The 27,683-nt window shown below is 38.0% G+C and overlaps 1 protein-coding gene and 1 long non-coding RNA gene across 26 annotated transcripts in view; one reads left to right on the forward strand and one right to left on the reverse strand.

Moving 5' to 3' along the window:
- ST7 (suppression of tumorigenicity 7) overlaps positions 1 to 27,683 on the reverse strand; it is a 315,966-nt gene that overhangs the window by 282,646 nt on the left and 5,637 nt on the right. For 11 of the 24 annotated variants that reach the window (XM_081537878.1, XM_081537866.1, XM_081537858.1 and 8 more), the window contains exon 1: positions 2,539 to 2,603. The exons of the other annotated variants lie outside the window; for them this stretch is intronic. The gene's annotated coding sequence lies outside the window, so the exon portion shown is untranslated. Of the gene's footprint in view, positions 1 to 2,538; positions 2,604 to 27,683 lie in introns of those variants that run through there. 24 annotated transcript variants of the gene reach the window in all.
- Positions 18,235 to 26,423, forward strand: LOC145524844 (uncharacterized). 2 transcript variants are annotated; one of them, XR_014067879.1, is made up of 5 exons: positions 18,235 to 18,442; positions 19,153 to 19,310; positions 21,751 to 21,842; positions 23,345 to 24,022; positions 26,228 to 26,423. It is a non-coding gene; the product is annotated as an uncharacterized LOC145524844 (long non-coding RNA). The 2 variants fall into 2 exon arrangements; XR_014067880.1 differs by lacking the exons at positions 18,235 to 18,442; positions 19,153 to 19,310; positions 21,751 to 21,842; positions 26,228 to 26,423 and adding an exon at positions 19,721 to 19,902 and having other exon boundaries at positions 23,345 to 24,296.

Genomic DNA, 27,683 nt, shown 5'->3' on the forward strand with positions numbered 1-27,683 from the left:
CTACTACAATATTGTAAAGTAATTAGCCCCCAACTAAAATAAATAAATTTATTAAAAAAAATAATAATAAGACAAAAAAAAAAGAATTAGGTGGAAGTACGTAGGAGGCATGCTACTTTTGAATTTGGAGTTAATGTCTGAAGACTGAGGCTTTTTTCCCTTTTTTGGCACAATACAGATGTATTTGTCTGAATTGTGACAAAAAGTATAACTTTAGAAATTATACAATATTGTCCAAAAAAAATGACTGTTTTACATTCCAACAAAAGAAAGAAAAAACAAGACAACAACTAACATTTATTGAGTTTTTAGTATGTGTATCGGAGACATTGAAACACTACGATAGAAACTGTCATATATTACATTATCACAATCATTGTCTCCATATTGCTATAAAATCATAGTAGACTCTTTTAAAAGGCATAAAATAGGGCCAATCAAAAGCTCTAAATCTTACCAGAGTTTTTAAAAATTTCTATACACTGTTCATTTCTTTTCAAGATATTTCTGAATTAAGAGATTCAACAAGTTGAATATTTCATCGTTTCTCTTCAGGGAACACGGGCAACATGACAAAATGGTAAAATTCTGAGCCAAATGGATAATACAAAAACAAAGTCAAAGAATTCTTTAACTATCTCCCTAGATCTCTTATTATCACTGTCCAAGAGATTATTTTCAGGACACTGGGTTTTTCCCTCCTTAATTTAATCATTTTCTTACTATATATCCAATATAACCATTTTCCAACCGAATCAAGTTATTCTGTCAAAGAAATATGATGCATACAATTCAACATTCATCCACATGAATGTTAAGAAACTTTGAGAACAAAGAACCTAAACAGAATTTAAAATAGGATACCATAAAAGTCAGTTTTCTCAATTTAAAAAATAGGCAAATATATAATGATGTATATCATTTCGAGAGACCCTCACCTTAAATTTGCAGAAACCACTGAAAATGAAAGTGAGGTCTCTAAAGATTGTAGTCACCCTGCAAAGACACTCTCCGTGTGTCATGAATCAATATAGCAGCAATTTATGAGTCAGAGACAACCCATTTAGAACCCCTTCCAAAGAAACATTTTTAAAAGTACATTCTAAAAAAACTAATTCAGTAAATTAATCTGTCATTGTAGAAAAAAGAGTAAGATTTTGTTATTATTGATTTGCATAATTTTTTCATTGAAGGGATTCTACCTTTAACACACACTCACACACACTGCAGCCCTTAGGGAGCTAGCAAAAATTCTATGTACCTAATCAATTTGAAATAGGCTGCATTAATAATGCTATCAACTGAAGGTAATTAAGAAGCTTATAAACATAACCAAATACTGTATAAAAACAATATTGCATTAGAAATTTGAAATCTCCTTCCAGAAATATTCTTTCTTGATTGATCTTCAGCAAAAATTACTTAGTGAAACTTCAATATTTAAGAAAGTGTGTTTATAAAACATGACATCTTTTCAGGTTTCCATATGTTTTTAATTATATTTTGCCTTTAAGCAAGATTAAATCAGATTATGTTCTGCTAGAATAAAATAAGGATTCTGCCATTTCTATGGCGCTGAGGAGAAAAATAAGGAAAAGTCAATATACCCCCAAAACTGACATTAATACAGTTATGAATCTACCACCCATAGTTCCAAGAAATGGGGAAAAAAAGCATTGCAACACAAGAAACAAGAATGTATCAGAAATGGTCTCTGGCTACTATGACAGTTATATATGATACACCTTTTCCCAAGCTTGGCCCAGAAACAATCTTGAAGGTTTGTAGGCTCTGTTAACAGCCTACATGGATTGCTTCTGAAAGCATCATTTCCTGATCCCTGCAATTTTATCACCTTTACTAACCACTAGTCCTTTCTGTAACTCACACTGATATAAAAGCCTCTCTTTCCAGCTCATTTATCAAGTGAAAGTTTCCTTCCCAGGAAAACAGACAGCTGAGCTCCAGGGACCATAACAGAAAACAGCAGTAAAACCATTCAACTGCACTTAGCATTGGAAGTTTTCTACTTTGTTCTTACAGTAAGAAAGTGGCCTGTAAATCTAGAAATATATTCTATAAATACACGCATGTCTCCACATAATACTACAAGTAGTCTGACTGACAGGTCTTTTAAAGCAGAGTGAGGTGTGCCCTGTTTGGGTGAGGACTCAGCTGACAATGACTAGACCTCCTGTCGCTTCCATTCATTTGCAGCAAAACAGTTTTTTCAATCCGCCCTGTGGATTTTTATGCACACTGGATAAGGTTCCAGTTTCACTGCTTCTGCACTAAGCAAGTGATAACAAGGCTCTTCAGTGTTTTCCAACATCAATATCTAAATGTTCTATTAATTGGTTCATGCTGAAAAGAACTCCTAGATTCACAACACCATAGGCTACAGAACAGAAAAAAATCTCATAGCCAGAAGCTTTAGAGAATGTCTTCCAAATTTTTCAGAGAAAAATTATCTGAGTTTTTCAGAGAAGAGATAAGCCTTTGGACACTAGGATTTCTCAATTGTAATATAACTCTTACCGTCAAAAAGATCCAACAGTATTTCTCAGTGAGGGCACTATGGGTATTTTAAGCAGGCTAACACTACAGTTAACATCCCTGGCCCCCAGGCATTAAAGGCCAGCCATGACCAGTTACTGTGACAACATAAAGCCCACACACACATTTCTACATGGCTGCTAGTGGGATAGTACTGCCCTCCCAACCTTAATACTGTATTTCCCTACCATCTTAAATTCGAAGTTGCACAAAGCTCAGAATAAGCTTTTCTTAATAACTTTATTATTTTGATAGGCTACAGAACTAAATAGAGATACAAATAAAAATGATATTGGATATAGAACTAAGCCCTCAAGGAATGTTTAACATGCAGCTTGAAAAAGTCCCAAAGGTCACTTTGTTTCTTGGTCACTTATAAGAATACTAATATTAAAGTTACCTCTGAAGCTTTCCTATCCAACATGGTAGCCACCAGCTAACTATGGCTATTTAAATTTAAATTAAAAATTCGGTTCCTCAGTAACACCAGTCACATATGTTCAACAGATGCTTTATTTTAGATCATCTCCACTGTCACAGAAAGTTCTACTGGGTAACACTGCTCTTAAGTTTCCTAAGCATATAACAGGGTATCTCACTGCCATTCTGAAGGGAATTCACAGCAAAGGCATAGAATTCTTCAGTGGCAGGGAGAGAAAACACTTATGTAATCATAGTTCAAATCCAAACTCTTTTTAACAGTTAAGCCTTTGGAACAAAATTCTAGACATGGGCAACATCAAAAACAGAAACTTCAATATTAGACCAAGTTGATCAGTAGCTACAGAATGGTTCACAAACAAATTGTTCTACGAGATGACACTAATCAGTGGAATAATACTAGGAAGGCATCTTTCTTTTCCAAATTACTATCGACTAAGGGTCACAATTTTGTTTTATTAACACAACTGTCTGGTGGCTAGTATGCCCTCCACAAGGCTCTGTGTAGCTCTTTGGAACCACAGAGGCATAGATTTGTTCCTATTTTTCCCTCTCAAATTCAGAGGTGATTCATCTTCTCTTTTATCTGTCCCTGGGTGCTCTTGCTCACAGGGTTTGTAGTTCACACACTTACCACACTTGGAATTATGTCCAAGGAGGGGCCTGGGAGGCTACATTACAACTATATAAAGTGTTAAGTATGCAAATTCCTGAAAAAGCATGTGGTAAGACTGTAAATGTATTTTTCTACCTCTCCACTATTAGAAACTCTAAGATTAGGGCAGTAATTCTGTTGTAATTCTGTATAAACAAGTTTTCCAAAACTTCCAGTGTACTGAAGTTTATTAATACGTCCACCATTAAAAGGCAGAAGAGGGGACACTTCAAAGTAATTTGGAAGGCAGGGCAGCACCGTCATGCCTGATTTCCATCCCTGATCCTCTACAAACTGACAGGCTCTAAGACTTTATGCAACAGATTGCTTGGCAAACTGAGGTAAAAGTGAAGAGGAAAAACAGCCTCTTGCTGAGGGTGAAAGAGGAGAATGGAAAAGCTGGCTTGAAACTCAACATTCAAAAAACTAAGAGCATGGAATCTGGTCCCACTACTTCATGGCAAATAGAAGGGGAAAAAGTGGAAGCACTCACTGATAGATTTCATTTTCTTGGGCTCCAAAATTACTGAAGGTGGTGACTGTAGACATGAAATTAAAAGATGCTTGCTCCTTGGAAGGAAAGTCATGACAAACCTACACAGCACATTACTACTCCTAACCTGTCAAAAGGTAAAAGAGATTATAGTAGTAGTAGTAGTGTAGTCGCTCAGTCGTGCCCCACTCTTTGCGACCCCACGGACTGTAGCCTGCCAGGCTCCTCTGTCGATGGGATTCTTCAGGCAAGAATACTGGAGTGAGTTGCCATTCCCTTCTCCAGGGGATCTTCCTGACCCAGGGATTGAACATGGGTATGCCACATTGCAGGCAGATTCTTTATCATCTTAGCCACTAGGCAAGCCCAAAAGAGATTACAGTTTCTCACAAGTCAAGGCAGGACCAGGGCTAATATCCAGATCTCCTGGCCTGGTGGTTCTTTCCTCTCTTTCAACTACCCACTAAATTCCATTATGTATATTAGGCAGGGCCCTGGCAGGAAGAAGATATCACACCAAGATCAGAAAACTTTAAGCAGAGATTAATAGAAGAACTATTTACAATGATGTGGAAAGCACATTGAATTACCATAATAGTGCCATTCCCTAGAACCATTACCATCCTAAGATGGAAAGAGACAAGAAGAAATTACCAAAACCAGGAAAACGAAAACTTCATAGACAGTGAAATTCATACAGAGGTAATGCAGCTTTCACAGAGGGGCACAGCCAGATAACTCACTCTCCCTAGGTCCTCCAGTTTCCTAGGTCCTCCAGTTTCCTATCAGGCTTCTTCCCATTGACTAAACCCAGCCAGAAACCAGACATCTGACTAGAAAAGTCTATGTTAGTCACCTCCTAGGATAGAAAGTAAGGGTAAAAAAGTGAATGTGAAGGAGAAAACAGAGGATGACCGGTACATTATGGTATCTCCAATTATTTATCCAAAAGGAGAAAAGATATCACATGTATTTCCAGCATCAATTTCTCTACAGAACTACTGTTAGCACTTCATGCTCAAGAACTATATATTTATTTCTCTTTTTTATGGTGGTCACTAAGTCAGATCTCCTTCATGTCAAAGTACTCCTTCTAGTGCCCTAATGAATTTGTGTTTAATAGTCTTTTGTATAAAAATATCAACAAGGATTTTCTCTTAATCTAAAAACACTGTGTCTACTGGTTTCTCCTTGTTTGGAAGTAAATATATCTTCTCGTTTAGGAAATTCTACTATAAAAATCAGAATATCTTTATTATAGTTACTTCCTTTAATCAATGATTCTATTATTTATTATGTACAAAAATCACTGATCAATTAGACACTATATTTTTTGGCAAATAATTGTATCTTTAAGCTTCTTTCATATTTTTGGGAAAAAGTATTAAATTCCAGAAAGTATATTTATTAATCAAGTGCAAAACATCCTTTTTTCAATTGAAGTATAGTTGAAACTAATATTAGTTTCAACTACATATATTATTAGTTTCAGGTGTACAGCAAAATGATTCAGTTATATATATTCTTTTTCACATTCTTTTCCATTATAGTTTATTACAGACTGAATACAGCTCCCTGTGCTATATAATAAACGCTTGTTCTTTATCTATTTTATATATAGTAGTATATCTGTTAATCCCACACTCCTAATTTATCCCTCCCTTCCTTTCCCCTTTGGTAACCATAAACTTGTTTTCTATGGCTGTGAGTCTGTTTCTGTTTTGTAAATAAGTTCATCTGGATTAGTTTTTTACATTCCTCATACAAGTGATATCATATAGTATTTGTCTTTGTCTGTGTGACTTATCTTACTTAATATAACGTTCTCGAGTTCTACCTGTGTTGTTGCAAATGACACTATTTCATTCTTTTTTATGGCTGAGTAATAGTCCATTAAATATATATATGTATATATTGAATATATATATACACACACACCCCACATCTTTATCTGTTCATCTGTTGATGGACACTTGAGTTGCTTCTATATCTTGGCTACTGCAAATAGTGCTGTTATAAACATTGGGTTGCATGTACCTTTTCAAGCTAGAGTTCTCATCTTTTCTGGATATATGCCCAGGAGTGGGACTGCTGAACATCCTCATATCTGTTTGCTTCAAAAGAAAATTTACAACCTTGAAGACATTATGCTAAGTGAAATAAACCAGTCACAAAGGGACAAATATTGTATGATTCCCTTTATATTAGGTTCTTCAAGTAGTCAAATTCATAGAGGCAGAAAGTAGAATGGGTACATAGACAGGTAAAGTAAGGGATTTACCATGTTCAAGGGTCAAGGAATACTGAATTGAAAAGGTGATATTTGAATAGAAACTTCAAAAAGTGAGGGTGTGAACCATGCAGCTATCTAAGGGACTGTACCTAGAACACATAGTTCAGCCTGTGCTTATAAACTGCAATTTATGTGACATAGAGGAAACTATCCACCTATTTTCTACCTTCCTTCCTTCAGTTCAGTTCAGTCATTCAGTCATGTCTGACTCTTTGCAACCCCATGAATTACAGCACGCCAGGCCTCCCTGTCCATCACCAACTGCCAGAGTTTACCCAAATCCATGTTCATCGAGTCGGTGATGCCATCCAACCATCTCATCCTCTGTCGTCCCCTTCTCCTCCTGCCCTCAATCCTTCCCAGCATCAGGGTCTTTTCCAATGAGTCAACTCTTCACATGAGGTGGCCAAAGTATTGGAATTTCAGCTTCAACATCAGTCCTTCCAATGAACACCCAGGACTGATCTCCTTTAGGATGGACTGGTTGGATCTTCTTGCAGTCCAAGGGACTCTCAAGAGTCTTCTCCAACACCACACTTCAAAAGCATCAATTCTGCGGTGCTCAGCTTTCTTCACCGTCCAACTCTCACATCCATACATGACCACTGGAAAAACCATAGCCTTGACTAGACGGACTTTTGTTGGCAAAGTAATGTCTCTGCTTTTAAATATGCTATCTGGGTTGGTCATAACCTTCCTTCCAAGGAGTAAGCGTCTTTTAATTTCATGGCTGCAATCACCATCAGCAGTGATTTTGGAGCCCCCAAAAATAAAGTCTGACACTGTTTCCACTGTTTCCCCATCTATTTCCCATGAAGTGATGGGACCAGATGCCACGATCACAGTTTTCTGAATGCTGAGCTTTAAGCCAACTTTTTCACTCTCCTCTTTCACTTTCATCAACAGGCTCTTTAGTTCCTCTTCACTTTCTGCCATAAGGGTGGTGTCATCTGCATATCTGAGGTTATTGATATTTCTCCTAGCAATCTTGATTCCAGCTTGTGTTTCTTCCAGCCCAGTGTTTCTCATGATGTACTCTGTATATAAGTTAAATTAAGCAGGGTGACAATATACAGCCTTGACGCACTCCTTTTCCTATTTGGAACCAGTCTGTTGTTCCATGTCCAGTTCTAACTGTTTTCTTCCTTATTTTAGTGCAATTATAACAACCTAGATAATTGCAATTTTTTTTAAAAGGCTGTTTCCCCATACGTGAACACACAACAGGACAAAACAAGTCTGACTCCTTAGAAAAAAGGGATTCTTAAGCACAAACACTGCTAGCATGCTCAACAAAAGTCAAAGTCAAAAACCCAGACCAGAAAGAAAGTTGTCCAAACTGGAGATAAAAGAAAGTAAAAGGAGAAATTACTCATTTCACTTACTGAATGGCTTTTACAGTGAAGTCAACATTAAACAATCACCAATTTCCCCACTCCTGAAAACATCACACACACAGAGCTTTCTATCAGCCACTTATTACCAGATATGTGAAGAGAAAATTTCTAACAGAAAAAAAACAGTGACAAAAACAACAAAATCACTGCTTTTTAAAAGACAAATGGAAGAAACAGAGACAATAAAAACAAATTTCCTCATTTCTTGGTTTTGGAAATCTCTGTGATCATAGCTATTCAAATAATTGAGACTAGTGAGTAAAATGATCATCGGATTCTAACAGCATATGAGGAGAAAAAATTGTGATCTATAAAGTATACCAAAAATACTTTAAAATAACCAACAAAAGACAAAAATTGAAAATTCTCGTTTTTTTAAAGTCTGCCCTCTAGCACTGACAATAGTATTAGAATAAATACATTTGTCCAGAGGGATCAAGTTGCTTTACAAAAAAAATTAAAATAAATTTAACCATGAAATCTGTACATGAAAATATGCTGAAAGACTGAGAAAAAACATAGTAAAACATTAATTGCTGTGAATAGCTAAAATATGGGCCTCAAATGAACCAGTTTAATGAAAGCAGAAGAGAAAATATTCTTCAGCAGTATTTTTTAAAATATCAATAAATACTCAATTTTATTCAAGTGGGCAAACTTGCAATCTGATCTTCCCACCAACAGCACCCCAAATATACCCAAATAAACACTCTATTAGATTTATCAAAGCAACCAATGAAGTTAAGAAATGAGCTGATTCAGGAAAGTACTTATGAATCCTTTTAAAGAATTATAAAAATGCCTCAAGCACTTTGGATTTTTAAGGTCAGAACAAGGGTTAAATAGCCAATACTCCTAAAGCAGCAAAGGGATAATGTTTAGTAACAGGACTAGCTCTGGAATTTTGGAAAATAAGAAAAGAGGAGTGTGGTCATGATGGGTGAGTCCCAGTACTAGATAGAAACTGACTCCAGATGTGGGAACAAGAGAAGCCCCTCGGTGACAGGCTTCCTGTGAGGTCTGTCTGAGTAAGGAGTAAGGTCAGTAATGAATCTGCAGAACTGAGTGCCAAGAGCAATCTTATGGGAAATAATACATACAAAATTCAAGGGGGTGGTGTAGAGTCAAGAACCAAAGCAGGGGCCAGTTTTCAGGAACAAGAATATGAGAGCAGGCATAGAAAATCCAAGTTGGAGCAGTTTTCTTGCTACAGTCTTGAGCAGCCAGGCCAGTGACACTACAGCAAGCCCAAAGGTCTGAGGAGAATGCATAGTCCCAGTGAGGCACTTCTGCCCATGGTTTCCTTCCCGCAATCATGTCCTGGCTTCAGGGGGACTTCTCCAGAACCACTAAGATGCATACAGACGAAAAACACTAAGCCCATTTAGATGGCTCTACATAAGGCACTAGCACTCATTCACAGTTTACAGTCCTTCTCTGGAGTGACTTTGAGGATAAGGAAGAAGAGAGATGCTTTGGGCGGGCAGAACTTCAAATAACACATCTGTAAGAAGAGAAGGCTGAGGCTCAGAATCTACATAAATTTCTGGACATTGGCTAATGTCCTGCTGGATGATCAAGGACTTGAAAGGAGTAATACTAAGCATTGGTGGCTAGGAGGTTAGAGATGAGGGAATGTGGACTATTTAAAAGTGCTTGGTGGATGAAAACATGCACGTGAATTCTCAGTAAAAGGCCCAGCTGCAAGAGAAGACATTTAACATTCTTCTTGATCACCTTTGCTGGTTCCTCATTTTCTTTCCAATCTCTGAGAATTGGAAAGCTCCAGAAATCAGTCCAGAGCTTTTTCTCTTCTCTATACTCACTATCTCAACAATCTTATCTAACGTCATGGCTTTAAATAATACCTATAAACTGTGTCTGAAATCTCTATCTTCAGACTCAAATATCCAACTCCCTGCCTTATATCTCCCATTTGAATGTCTGAATATTTCCAAGTTAACATATCCCAAATGAGTCTTCCCCCCAACCTGCTCCTCCTTCCACTCAAACTAGCCTTCCCTATTTCATTTGGTGCTGAGTGGGATGGCTACATGGATAATCTCTCCAAGCAATCTGATATTTAGCAGTATTTTTTTAAAACAAAAACAAAAAACTGAAGTAGCTGATGTTCATTCATTCAACAGTAGCATATGAGATAACTATCCATTAGTTCCTGATACATAGATCCTTGGAGATGTGCTATATTTTGTCCTTTCTGAAATCTAATTCTTCAGCTTTTCATTAGATTATGAACATTTTCACTTTCCTTTAAATTGGTCAGGCTGCTTCTGTTGCTTGCAACTAAAACCCCTTACTGGGTATAATCACCAGCACTCAGTTCACTGACTTGGCTTTACCACCACCAACTCCCAATCTGTCACCAAACTCTGTCCTCCCTACTCCACTCTATGTATAGGTACGATGCAAGAGCAAAGTTATCCCACTTTCAATTATAACAGACTCTAACCACACATGCCCAGAACTGTTCTCTATGTTATCTGAGAAATTCTAAAAGTTAAAATTATCTTTCACTGATGTAAATATTTATTCCCCAACTGGTCATGTCCAGTTATCCATGGAAAACACAATGAATAGGAAATCTCTAACAGGATTCCCCCTGCAGTTCATCTAAAAAAGTTCTATACCACAAATTCTGATAATCCCTGCCTCTCATCCCACACAATCTCTATTAAAGCAGCTAACCTCAGCCAAACATAATTAATTATTCATGACTTCATGAGAGGAAAGAGCCACGGATCTCCTCATTTCTGTATTCCCGTGAGAGGCAGGCTTGATAAATGTTTGTTGAATTTTATCACAAAGCATTACTGAAAATGCTTCACATTTGTAAAACAATCACCATCCTTCAAATGACAAGTATTCTGAGCTGAATATGATGCTAATTATCTGTTACTAATACATCTGAGGATGAACTGTTTCCTCAGTCTTTCTGATCATAGTGAAAAATCAAGAGAATTATACATAGGCCTACAAAGTGCTTATTACTTTGATATTTACAACTAATTCATGAATCAGCCTAGGTCAAAGTTTATGTACATCTCAAAAATAAGAATACCATATTTACTCACCTAATTCCTCTCATCTCATTATTTAATAAATGTCATATGTTTAAATTTGTGAATTATATAAACAAATAGAATGATCTAAAGGAACTTTTTAAGTTCTCAGTAATTTTTGCCCCTACCTCTAGTTTAACTTTAAAATATTTAATCAACAGGTTGAACATGAGTATCAATACCACATACACAAGTCTCAAAAGTAACAAGATGTCTTTTCTCCCAAATAAAATAACTTTATATAGGAAAGCCTCACAAATGTATGGACAAGCACCATCTAGTGGCAAAAAGAATTACTCCAGATAAAGAGATCATTGACAGTAGATCTAAAGAGTAGCTTCCCAGGTGGCACAGTGGTTAAGAATCTGCCTGCCAATGCAGGAGATGCAGCTTCGATCCCTGGGTAGGGAAAATTCCCTGGAGGATGAAATGGCAACCCACCTAGTATTCTTGCTTGGAAAATTCCATGGACAGAGGAGCCTGGCAGGCTACAGTCCAAGAGGTCACGAAAAGATGGACACAACTGAGCATGCATGCACAGATCTAAATGAAATTACTACCCAAAATCTAAATCTTAGACATTCACTGTTTAGGACTCAGTTTTGTTAAAATGTTTAATAACCATGCGGCTCTTAAATCAAGAGTAGTACCAGTTTTAAGAACAAAGATTAAAACTAAATGGTCATTCAGACAGTCCAGGTTCAGCTGTCCTAACACTCTTGAATGACCTTCTTCAATCTGAAGTGGAAGGAAGTGAACTAACACCTGCGTTGAGCCCCCACTCTGTGATGTGTTGGGCATATTTACATATGCTACATCTCATTTAATCCCCACAACAGCCCAGTAAGGAAGTTATTAAAGTCTCTTCTGTGCAAATGAGGAAGCTGAACCTCATATATTAAAGAACTTCTTTAGTCCTGCAGACAGAAGTGATGAAGTCACCTTCCCATCCACTGCTCCTCTAACTATAACTGGATCCTTAGGAGGAAAATTAAGGTAATACAATAGATGAAGTGTATACAAACTCACTGAGCACTAGTTTAGGCCACATGTAAGTGACTCCAACATAGAAAAGAGACACATGTTATGGGATGACAGATAATCCCTCAGACTTTGAGATTAATCAGACTGCTATCTCAAAGGGGACAAAGCCCATCTTAGTCCTGAACACAGTGAAGAATAGTGGAAAGTTGAAGGACTTTGATGTCAGGCCTAAGTAAAACCAGTGTTACAAACTAATATTAACAGAATGCCTCCCACGCAGCAGAGCACAGCGCTGGGGCTGGGGACACAAAAGTTTCTAGGCAGATATGACCTGCTCTCAAAGAGCCTACAGTCCTGACCTTGAAAAAAATCATAGTCTAGAATAGAAAGTGACAGACCAGTGGGTCCTTTTGGCACAGTTGGAGAGGCTACTTAATCCATAGCCTGGTTTGGGGCAAAAAGGAGGAGTTTCTCAGAATTTTGTTTTTATTGCATAAAAACTGGATCCTTCACAACAGAGGCTTTCATATGTTATTCATTACAACTTTCAAAATGTCCTTCTCTCTCTTTCTTCTCTCTTCTCTCCTTTCCTCTCTTCCCTTTCTCTTTCACACACACGAATATGTACAAACTGGGGTTTGAATTCAAACTTCTGCTTTCCAGCAGACATACCCTTTGCAACAAAGTTCAGTTCTCCAGGGCCTTACATCTTCATAGATTTAGATCAATTCCATTTTAAAAACTGAAAAGATATAAAAAATAGATAATGGTGCTTGACAGAAGAGGATAAGACTTTGCAACCAGGTCTACTGAAATGCCAGGTCTGCCATAATTGATTAACAGATTATTTGAATTGTTTGAAAAATAAAAATGAAAAAAGAAGAGGGGGGGTAAATAATCTTAAAGGTGATTGTACCTCTTCTCTTTCTCTTCCTAAATAATTTCATCCTAAACTCACAGGAAACAGTGGCAGATTATATTTTCTTGGGCTCCAAAATCACTGAAGATGGTGACTGTAGCCACAAAATTAAAAGACATTTGCTCCTGGGAAGAAAAACTATGACAAACCTAGACATCATATTAAAAAGCAGAGACATCACTTTTGCCAACAAAGATCCATATACTCAAAGCTATGGTTTTTCCAGTAGTCATGTATGGATGTGAGAGTTGGACCACAAAGAAGGCTGAGCACTGAAGAACTGATGCTTTTGAACTTTGGTGCTGATTAAGACTCTTGAGAGTCCCTTGGACAGCAAAGAGATCAAACCAGTCAATCAAATCCTAAAGGAAATCAACCCTGAATATTCATTGGAAGGACTGATGCTGAAACTGAAGCTGCAGTACTTCAGCTACCTGATGGGAAGAGCCGACTCACGGGAAAAGAACCTGATGCTGAGAAAGATTGAGGGCAGGAAGAGAAAGGAGTAACAGAGGATGAAATGGCTGGATGCATCATCGACTCAATGGACATGAGTTTGAACAAACTCCAGGAGATAGTGAAGGACAGGGAAGCCTCGTGTCCTGCAGTCCATGGGGTTGCAAAGAGTTGGACACAACTGAGCCACTGAAAAACAACAGCAAAACTCATAGAGGGTGTGAAGCAAGGTAGGCCTCTCTGCTAGGGTGGCAACACACAATGATGGGTGGCCCAGAGCAGGGTGAGGAGAGCATCCATACATGGGAGCACCTCCGCTCAGGATGTCAGAGCCCAAGCAGAGTAGGGGGCGGGGGGAGGGGGGGGCATAAGAATCGGGAGTAGCCACAAATATGGGGTCAGAGCTGACTAGTGAGAGGAACACACTGTCCTGGGCAGGGTGAGGAGGAATGTAGAGGGATTGGGGGTTAAAATCCAAACAAGACGAGCTGGGCCTCAGAGGACTGTTCAGCATGTAGTTACAGAACTAAGTATGTCAGAGTCAGAGGAAGGAGAGAAGGAATGTTAAGAGATGCAGGTACATACAGATATACTGAGCAAACAATAAGTATATTGAGGATATTGGGACTCCAGTTCCTCATTGTCAGTGAAGAAACAAATACAAAAAGAAAGAAGACTGGAATGAACCCTGTAGGGATGAGAAAGAGGTATCATTGTGAACTCATGATTTCAAGAATAAACAGGTATAATGAAATACAAATGTGCCTATCTCTATATATGCATATACACATATATTCCCCTGCTCTATCATCTGAGAGACTGGGAGCAGTAAAACCCCAGCAGCAATAAGCACACCTTGGGCCCAGATCTTGGCTTCTAAACATTTTTCTCCACTAAAAGGAAAAGGGGATTCTTAGAGAAACTGCTGATTTCAAGGCTAGAGCAGGTAAAGTGCAAGTTGAGACTGGAACATCTTAGAAAATAATCAAGTTCTCAAGGAATGACAGGGACATGTCAAAAGGATAAAGAACAGCTTGAAGGGGCTCACAGTTTGAGTATCAAAATAATAATAGTGATAATAACCAATTATAACCCACTGAATAACATAGGAAACCAGGAGTCTATACTGTCATAAGGAACTAAATGAATACACTGAAAGTCTGAGGAAGAATTTATATACTTTCAAAGCTCTTCTCCACAAAATACTTACTAACTACAAAAGAAGTAAGAATAACTTTACAGTAGCAAATCCTTGCAGACACAAGGATTCAAATTAACAAAATGAGCAACATCGGTAAGGGGGCAAATAAAAATTATGAGCTACCAGACAGAACACAGTGAAAAAAACACAGTGTTGCTACTGTGAAATTCTGGTCAAGGTACATACATAACCTGAATTTACTTAAATTTAATCAATTTGGGCAAACCCAGATTGAAGTGCGTTCTACCAAATAACCAGAGCATGTATTCTTCGAAAGGATCCAGGTCCCAATGTCAAGAAAAAACTGAGGAACTGTTCAAGACTAAAGAAGCCTAAAGAGACACAGAAATTAAATGCAATTGCAAATGATTGTTTTGCTATAAAGCACATTATTGGAACCACTAGTGAGACTCGAATAGGGCCTGAGAACTAGATAGCAGTACTGTGCCAATTTCTGATCAAATTGATTACTTAGCAGAATCAATTTATTTTGATGGTTTTGCTATGGTTATGAAGGAGAACACCCTTGTTTGTAGGGAATATTAAGGAAAGTGTAGGGGATCACATCAGCAATATCCTCTCTAGTGACTGTGGAAGAAAAAAAAAACTGTACTGACTTTCAACTTCTCTGTAAATTTGAGACTTTTTTAAAATAAAAATTTTAATTAAAAAAAAGTGAATCAGGAGTGCTAGTGAATCATATTGACCGCCAGTTGTGTCTTGTGAACAACATCAAAGAGAAGAGAAGGGCTCGGTTTCTAAAGGAACACGCACTGTGGGGGAGAGGACTGAAGGCCCCCCAGAGCTTAGGGGCTGACAAGCCTGGATGTACCATGAGTAGGAGCGAGACTCTGAAAGGAAAGATCAAGGTCCTCAGGAAACACAGGGCAAGGGGGTTAAACAGCCAATAGGATATACAGGTTTTAGGGGGAACTTAGAATTGGTGATTTGGGGAACTATTTAGAATCAGGTAAACTTACAGGTGTCATCTGGTTTTCATGATGAAAAAAAAGTGAGGATTTTTTTAAGTAATTAATAAATGAGCATAATGAAAATGATGATGATACATGAAGTATATTTTGAGTGGAGCAGGTAACATGAAGGATAGTAGTGAGTATCAAACCAGAAAGGTTCACTGGAATTAATGGAAGAAGTCTTAGAATATTAGGTTTAGGTGTCTCCATTTTGTTTACTAGACAACAGAAAGACATTAAAGGATTTGAAAGCAAAATCCCAGTATGCAGGATAGATTAGGAGAGATTAGAGGCAGGAGGATCAGTTGGGAGATTATCATAATAAGATTATAAAGGCTGAAATAAAGACAGAAGTAGGAATTGAAGAGCATTCATGAGGCACTAAAATTTGACAGCATTTGTCAACTAAACACATGTAAAGGAAAGAATATTAATAGATAAAGATAATTATGAGTCTTGAAAGCGAGAAAGAGAAACTGAGCTCTGCAGCGAGGAAGAGAACAAAGCTAGTGATCTGTATCTCAATGAAAATATCCAACAGGCCACTGAAAATGCAAACCTAGAAGCTTTAGACAGGGTCTGAAAAGAAATAAGACATTTAAGTTTCACATACATGAGATTACTGAAGGGTACAGCATAAAAAGAGAAGATGACTAAAAACAGAATCTTGAGAAATGCCTCTTGTTAGGAAAAAGAAACCCTTTTTTAAAAATGGTCCAAGGAGGTAGAGCAAAGTACCTTATGTCAGGCATTTTCCATCTGCCCATCTTCTACTTCCCACCTTCTCTACCCTACCCTCTGCCTTCTAGTTGATTCATCTAATGGGAGACTCCAACAAGGGATTAAGAGGATGGGCAGGGAAGAGGGGGAGGACATTCCTTCCTGGTTCCCAATATACAGCTTCCACCTCAGAGTCACAGAGTGGCCCCTGCTCTCAAGGAAGACCTCAGCCTTCTGTACAGCCATCCCTCCAGGTTCCAATATCTGCTACTTCCTGTAGACCTGCAGATGGTAATGGCTCCCCACTGCTGCCAGCTCCAAAGTAGTGCACTACTTCTCATTATTGATAAATTTTCCTTTATAATTTTCCTGCCCACAAATTTATTAAATTCTTCCCAATTAATAATTTGAGTATATGATATGTTTCCTGCTGAGACCTTCATTAAGATAGTGCCCTTGGGGCTTCCCTGGCTCAGTGGCAATGAATCCGCCTGTCAATGCAGGAGATACCAGTTTGATCCCTGGTTCAGGAAGATCCCACATGCCTTGGAGAAACTAAGCCTGTGCGTCACAACTACTGAGCCTATGTTCTAGAGCCCAGGAACCACAAATACTGAAGTCCAAATGCCCTTGAGTCCATGCTCCACAACAAGAAAAGCTACCACAATGAGAAGGCTGTGCACTGCAACTACAGAGTAGCCCCCACTCACTGCAACTAGAGAAAAGCCCGCACAGCAACAAAGACCTAGCACAGCCACAAACAAACAAATACATAAAAAGGCAGTGCCCTTATCTTTGCCAGCAATAACTATACACATAATATATATCAAAGTATTTAACTCCCCCTACTCAAAATCCTACACAACATTCTAGTCTAGGATCTAATCTAGCTAACTGGTCCATTCTATCTCTGGTCTCCTCTGATGCCTTTGAAAATGTTGGATTCTAAGACATCAGAACTGGGATTCATCCTCACTAGCCCCTGCAGAAGCTGAGCCTCCAAGAAAAAGCAGATCTGAAGACATCAGAAAAGCTCACACCTACAGATCAGGGAGCAGCCTTTCCCCTCCCTGGCAAAAAATGTGTTTTTCCACGTACAGTGGCCCAGCCTTCCTAACCTACTGTTTCTCTCTTTGAAGATGGCCAGTGGCCGGTAAGCATACCTATCTTACCAAAGGATGTGAGGATGGCCAGAAGGGGCCAAGGAATGACTCAGCTAAGCCCTTGGCACCAAAAATTAACCTTTCCCTGCTTACCTAATGTAAGTGATGCTGAAGAATGTAGCAAGTCACCAACCACTAGCCTGTCAAAGAGAATTCTGGCACTGCCAGCCCACTGTGGGCTGAAATTGTGGCCTCGAGATTAAGATCTCATTACCATTCAGGATTTAGTGCCCCAGTCAGCTACACCCCCAGATTAAAATCAGCCCTCTAGGACAAAGCTAGGCAGGCACATTGGCCCTGATTTTGCTGCAGTGATGACAACTGTCCAAAGATATTTAAAGAGTAGGATATGGGTTGGGGGGGGGGGGGGCTGGGTTAGGGATGCACCAAAACAAAGCCATGGGATTTCTAAAAATCACACTGAAAAATGAAAGAATCACACAAAAGAGACCTGAACATTTGAGTATCAGGTCACATAAGAATGTGCTATGCTGGGGATTTCCCTAGAGGTCCAGTGCTTCTACCACAGGGAGCACAAGTTCAATTCCTGGTCAGGGAATTAAGATCCCAATGCTGCATGGTACAGTCAAAAAAAAAAAAAAAAAGAATGTACTATTCCTGCAGGAAAGAAACATAGTCCACATATTATTGTAGAACAGCCCTGGCTTGGCAATACCAAGACTTTTCAGTCCCAGAGAAACCAGAAGTGCCTCAATGGCTGTGTCTTTGAAGGCCTTGCCTCCTTTCCATGTTCTTTCTAAAACCCCTGGCTCCTAGCTAGGGGTTCCTAGGGCAACAGGAAGAACTGGACACCCCAGAGCCCCAAATCAGCCTTCCCTTCCTTGTGTGACAGCACAAAGGCACTGATGGTGGCCTGTGATAGGTGTCCTCCCCCTGTCCAAAGAGATACTCTACTCAACTACTCACTCCACCAGCCTCACAATCCAAAAGCCTCTCCTAGTCCACAGTCTCCAGGCTTTCTGTGATGCAGAGTAAAAAGGGGCACAGAAGCACCAGATCTAAAAGACAAGATGGGACCTGAGAGGGGAGAAGAGGAGAAAAGGCTTATGAAGAGTCAATGTCTGCAATAAAATACTGAGGCTGAAGAGAGTAAGGAGGGTAAAAGGCCTGACTGACTAGGAACAGGAGAGAGAACAAAGGAGGGGGTGAAATATGAGGAACAGCAGACAAAGGGGACACGAGAAACGTGCTGGGATTATGAACTGCATCTCCGTTAAGAATGACAGTACAGAATGAAATTCTTTTCCACTCATTTTTGTTATTGTCGATGGTGTTCTCTAAAAACACCACCATTCTGGAACTAATCTGTCTGATCTGGCATAAATGGGATTAGATGTACCAGGCAGAAATTCTGTGGGTACCTTTCTTCCTCCTCACCCCTCTCACCTGAATGGAGCCCTCCTGTAAGCACTGTCTCAGATGGAGCAGTAACAATAAGCAGTCTTCCCAGAGACATGCCCCAGAAATCCATTTGTTGAAACTCACAACATCAGCATATTCTGTAATACCAGTCACATTTTCAAAGGAGTAATTTGCAATATATAGCCTATGTGCTAAGTTGCTTCAGTCACCTCCAACTCTTTGCCACCCCAAGGACTGTAGCCCATCAGGCTCCTCTGTCCACGGGATTCTCCAGGCAACAATCCTGGAGTGGGTTGCCATGCCCTCCTCTAGGGGATCTTCCTGACCCAGGGATCAAACCTGTGTCTCTTATGTCTCCTCTATTGGCAGGCAGGTTCTTTACCACAAGTGCCAACGGGGAAGCCCTGAATAAATAGCCTTTACTTGTTCTCTTTTAGGTGGTCTTTGTTTATTTTCACAAGGAGAAGCAAAACTCTTCACTGTAGAAGTATGGGCTGGGCAAAGTGACTTCCATTTTAAGAGTATGGTATTTGAAGGAGAGAAGGGTGTCACTTCACAGTGGAGAACTCAAGAAACACTGAACCACCTCAGCCAGGTGAGAAAGGTTAACATCAACAGTGATAAATTAATAGCATGTACCCTTGATATGTGAAGAAAGTGGCACTTTACTTCTGTGGTCCTCCCTCCGCAAATCCATGATCCCAGAAAAATCATGAGACAAATACCTGACATATCCCAGTTGGGGGACAGCCTACAAAATTCCTAACCAATCCTTCTCAAAACTATCAAGATTATCAAAACAAAAGCATGAAACACTGTCACAGCCAAAGAGTCTAAGGAGACATGACAACACTGTAGTGTGGTATACTGGATGGGATCCTGGAACACAGTAAAGGAACATTGGGTAAAAACTAAGGAAATTTAAGTATGTGAAGTATAGACTTTGGTTAAAAATGATATGTCACAAATGAACTTAGCTATGAAAAAGAAACAGACTCGCAGACATAGAGAACAAACCACCAGCAAGCGGGGAGTGGGGAAGGGGTGAATTGGGAGTTGGGGATTAGCAAATGCAAACTACTGTGTATATACATACACACAGGCTGCCTGATCAAGGCCACTCTTTAATGTCCTCAACAATGGGTAGCAGTGAGAAGGGAAGAAGGGACAGTAGTCCTGAACACCAGGTAACAATAGCACCTCCTTGGAGCACTCCTGGGCAGGAGTGGGCATTAACAGCAGTTATGAGGGGCACAGGGACCTTGGTGGACCCTGTGGGCTCAGAATTGTTACTACTTAGTCATTCTAACACATCCTCAGTCTGACATTTGTAGGCAAGTATAACCTGAAACATTTACATTTGAGTTACTTTGTAATCAGGAGCAAGCTAACCTGTAAGTAGCAAAGTGAATCCCTTGATATTTTGCAACACTTTATCACATCATAGGTGGTTTGATTTACCAACACTCATCTTATTTCTAATAGTAACATATGCTACATTAATTTCTCATTAATTTGAGAATTTTACCATCTCATTTTGGATGAGATGCATCCTGAGGTAAGAAAACTAGGACAAGTTAAATGTGGGCACACAACGTTGTGTTGCAAACAATTGTTACTTCTCTGGTGTCTCTAAGAAAAGAGGTGAAAGCAATGTGCCAAGATTGGGAGAAAGCTTTAGTTTTCATCTAAAACCCAAAGTGGAAATAATGTCATTTCACAAAGACAAACGGACTCCCTGCCTAGGAGTACATGTGAACTATAACTAAACTATTTAAAAGAAAAGCAACTTGAAAGGACTAACACAATCTAGCTGCCACTAGTCAGTGTTAAAAAGAGATTTCTGTAAGCCAAGTATCAAGAGCATTCACATATCAATAGCATATTTTTAATGAAATATAACATTTTATCAAAATAATAAATGATTATAACAAAGGCAGGTAATGTATTAATAAAATATTGTCTTAATGTCTAAATATTTTTATACCTTCTTTGGTTTTTGTAGATGTTACAAATAGAATTATATACATTAAAAAGCATTTTATATTTTACTTCTAGCTCATGTTTGTTCACTAGAAAGTGAGTCAGACATGAGACAATAGATGGTCATAATGCTCAAGACATAGTAGAGAAAAGCCCTTGCTTGTGACCACTGCTACAACTCCATTCCCCAGCTAGACCCAGCCTGCAATCTCTGTACTTACTAATATTATTAATATCATTTAAATTTTCTCTTTGGACTACACAAATCTTTATTTTCTCTTAGCAGTTGGTCAGTTTTCACACAAGCTTTGACTTTCGATCCTCACCAGCCTGAAGAGTAACATGTTCCTTATCTTATATTTTTAAAATATTTGAATTACTCTTTTCCATCACATATATTCTCATGGTTAAAACTAAAAGTAATTATTTTAAAGAATTATAATTCCTTTAACTGTTTTTAAAATCTACCAGAAATTGCTGCATTTTCTGTAAGCAAGCAATAAAAAAAAATTTTTTAACTGTTGGCATAAAAACCATTTTTAGGAATACTTTTATAGCTAAAACTAATTTATATCTGCATATATTTGCTCAGACTTAATTGATACCATGTTGTCCTCATTAATATACTTTCCCTTGAAAAAACCGATTGTTCAAATTATGTAAAAGAAAGAAAACAAATTATTCTTAAGATAATGACTTTCTTCAATTGATTAGATTTGCTATATGATTCTTTTTTTTACATTTCAGGCTTTTACTGACTGATAATGCATATACAACTTTCAGTCTGGAGAAAAAACAATTGAGAAGCAAGTTTCTAATATTTAAAAATTGTAGTTTAACCTCTCATTCTTCATCTCTCAAACGTAAAGGTGCAATAAAAAACATTCTCTTTGCTAAAAGAGCCAAAGAGCTATGGTTTTGCTAAAGAGCTATGGTTTTTCTCTAAACCATAATGTCAGGTACTCTGAGTCTGAACTGAGAAAAGTATAATTTGCTTTATTTTAAATAAAACAAGTCAATGATAGAAGACACAATTTCTCTTTCCCTTACAGCAATGCCCAGGGGAAAAGTACAAACGAGATTGTACCAGTTCTTACTATGTGACACTACAGGAAATCTAAATGTATGTCAACAATTGAGTCAAGTAGGTGTAATAAATTGCAAAACACCCCAACAGCATTATTTTTTAAGTTCTACTAATAATGCCCAATAAATAGCACCTATCGAATAAATGAAAAGATCAATTTGGTAAGGAAGTAAATTTCATTCTCTTATTTCCAAGAGAAGGAGACTAGAAATTGGAAAAGCTTAACAGAGGGAAGAACTGTAAGCATTCTACTATTACCTACTGCTAATAAAATAGCTAGAGAAGGAAATGGCACCCCACTGCAGTATTCTTGCCTGGGAAATCCCATAGACAGAAGCTTGGTGTGCTACAGTTCATGAGGTCACAAAAGACATTCATGACTCAGCACCTAAACAACAACAAAATAAAATAGCATTTTAGAATGGTATTAAGCAGACTTTGAAACAAAACAAAAGCCCCTCTAATTCTAGATCATATGTAGATTCAGATTCAAATTGCTTGTTTTTTAAAAAGCCACTTCTTTTTTTAAAGACTTTTCTGCTTCAGAGTTTGTCGATTGTTTTGGCTATTTTAAATTAAGCTTTCTTATTAAAAAGAAAAGTCCTTACTCACTGACCTAAAGATTCCTTTAAAGTTATCTATAGGCTTCCTCAAAATTTCAGAAAGACTAACACTTAACCAAGATCCTTTATTAGATTTGGAAGTCAACTTATGGAACCAACTTAGGGTTCTACATGAAGTATATTTATTACTAGAACACCTTCAATTTCTCAAAATTTAGAGGGAAAACAAATATTCCCACAGATAAATTTTGCCTTATTTTGCTGAGAGATTTAGTAACTGCAATTAAACAATGACTCTCTGGCCTCAGCCATAGCTAATATGACATACTGCTAGAGCTAAATGACCCTGTCAGCTTCTTATTTTAGCACAGCAGATAGTTCAGGAAAGCTTGCCATAGTTGAATGACTACTAACAATAACACATGAGCAACTGCCCTGCTCCACTGTAACATAAAAAATGAATTTTATTATATATTCCCTCTCTACCAGGAAACTCAAAACCCTTTCTAGATAACTTTACAATGACATCTCAAATACAATAAGGAGGTTGGTAGATATTATTTCCTGTTATCAACAGATATTCAATAGTGTGGCTATAAACAATCCAATAATAATTCATCACTCTGCTTAGTGCAATTCTTTGGTATTCTTTCAATTTATATTTTAAATAATTTATAATACAATTTTAAAAGGTTACTTTCCATTTACATTTATTACAAAATATTGGCTACATCCCCACTGTTACGTGATACCTCCTCGAACCTATCTAACACCCAAAATCGCATGCCTCCCCCTCTTCCACCCTTATATTGCCCCTTCCCCCTTCCTTCTGGTAACCACTAGTTTGTTCTCTGTATGAGCCTGCTTCTTTTTTATTCTAATCAGTTTTATTAATTTTTTAATTTATTTTTATTATAATCAGTTTCCTGTATTTTTTTACATTCCACATACAAGTGATATAATATAATATGATATAATTATTTAACTTATATGCAGAGTACATCATGAGAAACGCTGGGCTGGAAGAAACACAAGCTGGAATCAAGATTGCTGGGAGAAATATCAATAACCTCAGATATGCAGATGACACCACCCTTATGGCAGAAAGTGAAGAGGAACTAAAGAGCCTGTTGATGAAAGTGAAAGAGGAGAGTGAAAAAGTTGGCTTAAAGCTCAACGTTCAGAAAACTAAGATCATGGCATCTGGTCCCATCACTTCATGGGAAATAGATGGGGAAACAGTGGAAACACTGTCAGACTTTATTTTTTTGGGCTCCAGAATCACTGCTGATGGTGACTGCAGCCATGAAATTAAAAGATGCTTACTCCTTGGAAGGAAGGTTATGGCCAACCTAGCTAGCATATTTAAAAGCAGAGACATTACTTTGCCAACAAAAGTCTGTCTAGTCAAGGCTATGGTTTTTCCAGTGGTCATGTATGGATGTGAGAGTTGGACGGTGAAGAAAGCTGAGCGCCGTAGAATTGATGCTTTTGAACTGTGGTGTTGGAGAAGACTCTTGAGAGTCCCTTGGCCTGCAAGGAGATCCAATCAATCCATCCTAAAAGAGATCAATCCTGGGTGTTCATTGGAAGGTCTGATGTTGAAGCTGAAACTCCAATACTTTGGCCACCTCACGCGAAGGGCTGACTCATTGGAAAAGACCCTAATGCTGGGTAGGATTGGGGGCGGGAGGAGAAGGGGCCAACGGAGGATGAGATGGTTGGATGGCATCACCGCCTCGATGGACATGGGTTTGGGTGGACTCCGGGAGTTGGTGATGGACAGAGAGGCCTGGTGTGCTGCAATTCATGGGGTCGAAAAGAGTCGGACACGACTGAGTGACTGAACTGAACTGAAGTATATTTCTTTTCTGACTTATTTCACTTAGCATATTACCTTCCAAGTCCACCCATGCTATTGCAAATGGTAAAATTTCATTCGTTGTATGGCTGAGTAGTATTATATTGTATATATATACCACTTCTCTTTATCCATTCATCTGTTGATGGACACTTACGTTGCTTCCATATCTTAGCAATTGTAAATAATGCTTCTATGAATATTGGGGTACATTATCTTTTTAAAAAATTTATTTATTTATTTTAATTGGCGGCTAATTACTTTACAATATTGTGGTAGTTTTTGCCATACACTGACATGAATCAGCCATGAGTGAACATGGACAGACCCAGAAGTGGAACTGCTGGGTCACATGGTGGTTCTACTTTTAATTTTTTGAGAAACCTCCATAATGTTTTCCACAATGGCTGCACCAATTTACATTCCCACCAACAATGCACGAGGGTTCCCTTTTCTCCATGTCCTCACCAACATTTTTTATTTATGTTCTTTTTGATGATAGCCATTCTGACAGGTGTGAGATGATACCTTATTGTGGCTTTCACTTGCATTTTCCTGATGATTAGTGATGTTGAGCATCTTTTTATGTACCTGTTGGCCATCTGCATTTCCTCTTTGGAAAAACTTCTAATTTATTATTCTCTAGAAAGAATATCCAGGATAAAAGAGATCCCACTATATATCTTAACCTGTCATTTCACCATGAGAGACAAGCCCTAGAGAACAGAAACTTCTAAAGAAACAACCTACTATTAATGCCTTGGACTATAATAGTTTACAGTCTACAAAGCACTTTCTGACTCATTATACCATCTCATATGAAGTTGCCTTCCCATTCTGCACCAAGCTGGAAAGCCAAATGCAGCTATCTAAGCCACACAAACATTCATAGAATGCCCAGGGTTGTGCCAATGACAGTGTATTTAAAAAGAATAAACACAACTTAACTTGTGACATTTGGCCAGGTACACACTTTTTGTCAACTTCATTCCAGCCCCACATCTAGACAATCACCAAGCTATCCTAACCAAACTTATACCACATTAACCCTTCTTTCCTTTAGTGTACTCCTGCTCTGAATTTTTCCATTACTTCCACTTCAGGCATTCACCTCTTCTGAATACACAAGAACACTCTTTTCCTCCCTTGTCTTCAAACCCTTGCTCCAGTTACCTCATAAGAATACTTCTACCTCTGAGTTTCATCTGTGAGCCAAATAACAAATCCAGTCTTGAGTGCTGAGTGTCAGCAATACACCCGTGAACCAAGATAGAGAAAACTTTAGGTGGTAAAATGAACTAAGAAAAGGACCACTGGTGCCATCGATCTTGGAAAGCCTTAAAAACACCCAGAGTCATTCATGCATTCATCTTTCCATGTATCATCATGAGCAATGACCATATGATGGAAATACAAAGATGAAAAACTCATAATCCCTTTTCTCAAGCTCTTCTGAGTATACTCCAGAAATAGTCCCTTTCAAAAGTTTCCACCAAGTTCTCATCCTCATTCATAAAGCTGCTTTCCCATCAAAATACATTTTTTAATGAGTTCATCTGTGTTGCTTCCTTTAATGGGACAACTAGTATTATAGCAATACTTGTTCTGTTTGAACATTTTTCATTTCACATGTACAAAGAGAATATCAACTATATAGCTATTTATATGGGATATAACCAGACTCGTTGTCAAGCCCAGGGAGCATAAAAACCCATAACAAAGCAAGCAGCACAGAGCCTGGCTCATGTAAGGACTCAATAAAGGTTGCTTCCTCACCCGTTCCTAGTTTCACCCAGCAGATTTTCAATCTTATTTTTAAGATGTGACTTCTATCGTGCAGCATCCTTAATCATAGGGAACAAAATATATCTAGAAGCACAAGTGAATAAGGCAGCATATTAGAGGATTTTCATTGTTCAGCACACAAAAGAATTGCAGAAGCTATGAGAAGTATAACTGACATGAGACTGTATGTCCAAATAATAATTAACAAGAATAACATAACTTCAATTTTACAGGCATCTGCTGCTCAAAGTGAATGAATAAACAAACCAGTGGATGAATGAATTAACCAATGAATGAACACAGTTCAGAGTCAATGAAATGGACTGGGACCAGGTACATGATAAATGGCTGCTAATATTTTTATGTGTTATGCTCAAGGCTCAATGCTAAAGATCTCATTTAGAGTTCAAAATAAAACTATGAAATAGAGATTATTCTCTATTCTGTTCTCATATTACAAATGAGGAAAGAGTCTTACAAAGTAATTTGTCCAAGTTACCCAACAATTGGCAACCTGGAATTTGAACTCAAATCTTCTAAATCCAAAGTTCCTTTCATCTTATCAGAGCTGATATATCTCTTTCAGATATACAATACTTCATGGAGAAAAAAGTATTTCAGTAAAATTGGCAATAAGGCAAATTTTCTGTAATGCTAACACTATGTTCACTCTAGCTTCTCATATAAACTTAGAAGTGGTTTCTATGGTTAGAGAAGGGAAATATGCAAATATATGAACTAAATTAATTATGCTTAATTATTTCTAATCACTTCAAATTATGTTTCTATGAAGTTTCATAATGCCTGACAATATTGTTCTTAAGAGTGTCCCAATCAAATATTTCTTCTATTACTCTATCCTTCCATCCTTCCATACAGACAAGTATTTTTTCCATGTAGGTAGAACCCCAAGTTCCATCCTTATAGATAATATGAGGCACTTACCTCAGCAAATTCCTTTGTTTGAAGTTTCAAGTTATATTACACAAATTGGCTTCCAAAGCAATCAATTTTTGTACTTCTAACATTCTTTGTATAAATTTACTTTACAATAGGACTTCACCTGTGGTCCAGTGGTTAAGACTCTATGCTCCCACTGCAGTGGGCACAGGTTTGATGCCTGGTCAGGGAAATTCTGTATGCTGTGCACACAGCCATACTTTACAATATAGACCAGAATAACCTTCTTTAAACTCTGCCCCTAAGAAAATGGATCAAAATGAATTAAAACTTTGGAACTTCAGTAAACATTTCAAAGTAATCTTTATAACTTAAGAGTCAGTAAACGCTATTCTAAATCTCATAAGAAATTACCACATATACTCCAAAATCATTTCCTAAAGGACAGTGTTACTTCTGAGTCACCACAACCAACTGACACTGATTTTCATCCATTCAGCAAATACATACTAAGCATATGTTAGCTCCAAACACTCTCTGTTCAAGATCCTGAGGACCCACAAGAAGGCAGACAAATCATAACAACAAATGAGGTCCCTATTCTCACAGAGTTTACAATCACATGGAGGAAAACTATGAAAATGCAAAAAACAAGCAAACAAACAAGAACTATTGCAAACAGGGCTAAATGATATACAGAGAACCCAAATCTGGTGACATTTATAGTGACTGGTCATTGTGGATTGGATCATCAGGGAAAACCTCTCAAAGGAATTGAATTTAAGCAGA

Source organism: Giraffa tippelskirchi, chromosome 10 (genome assembly GCF_054371585.1).
Source record: "Giraffa tippelskirchi isolate mGirTip1 chromosome 10, T2T-mGirTip1v1.2.pri, whole genome shotgun sequence".
Lineage (NCBI taxonomy): Eukaryota > Metazoa > Chordata > Mammalia > Artiodactyla > Giraffidae > Giraffa > Giraffa tippelskirchi.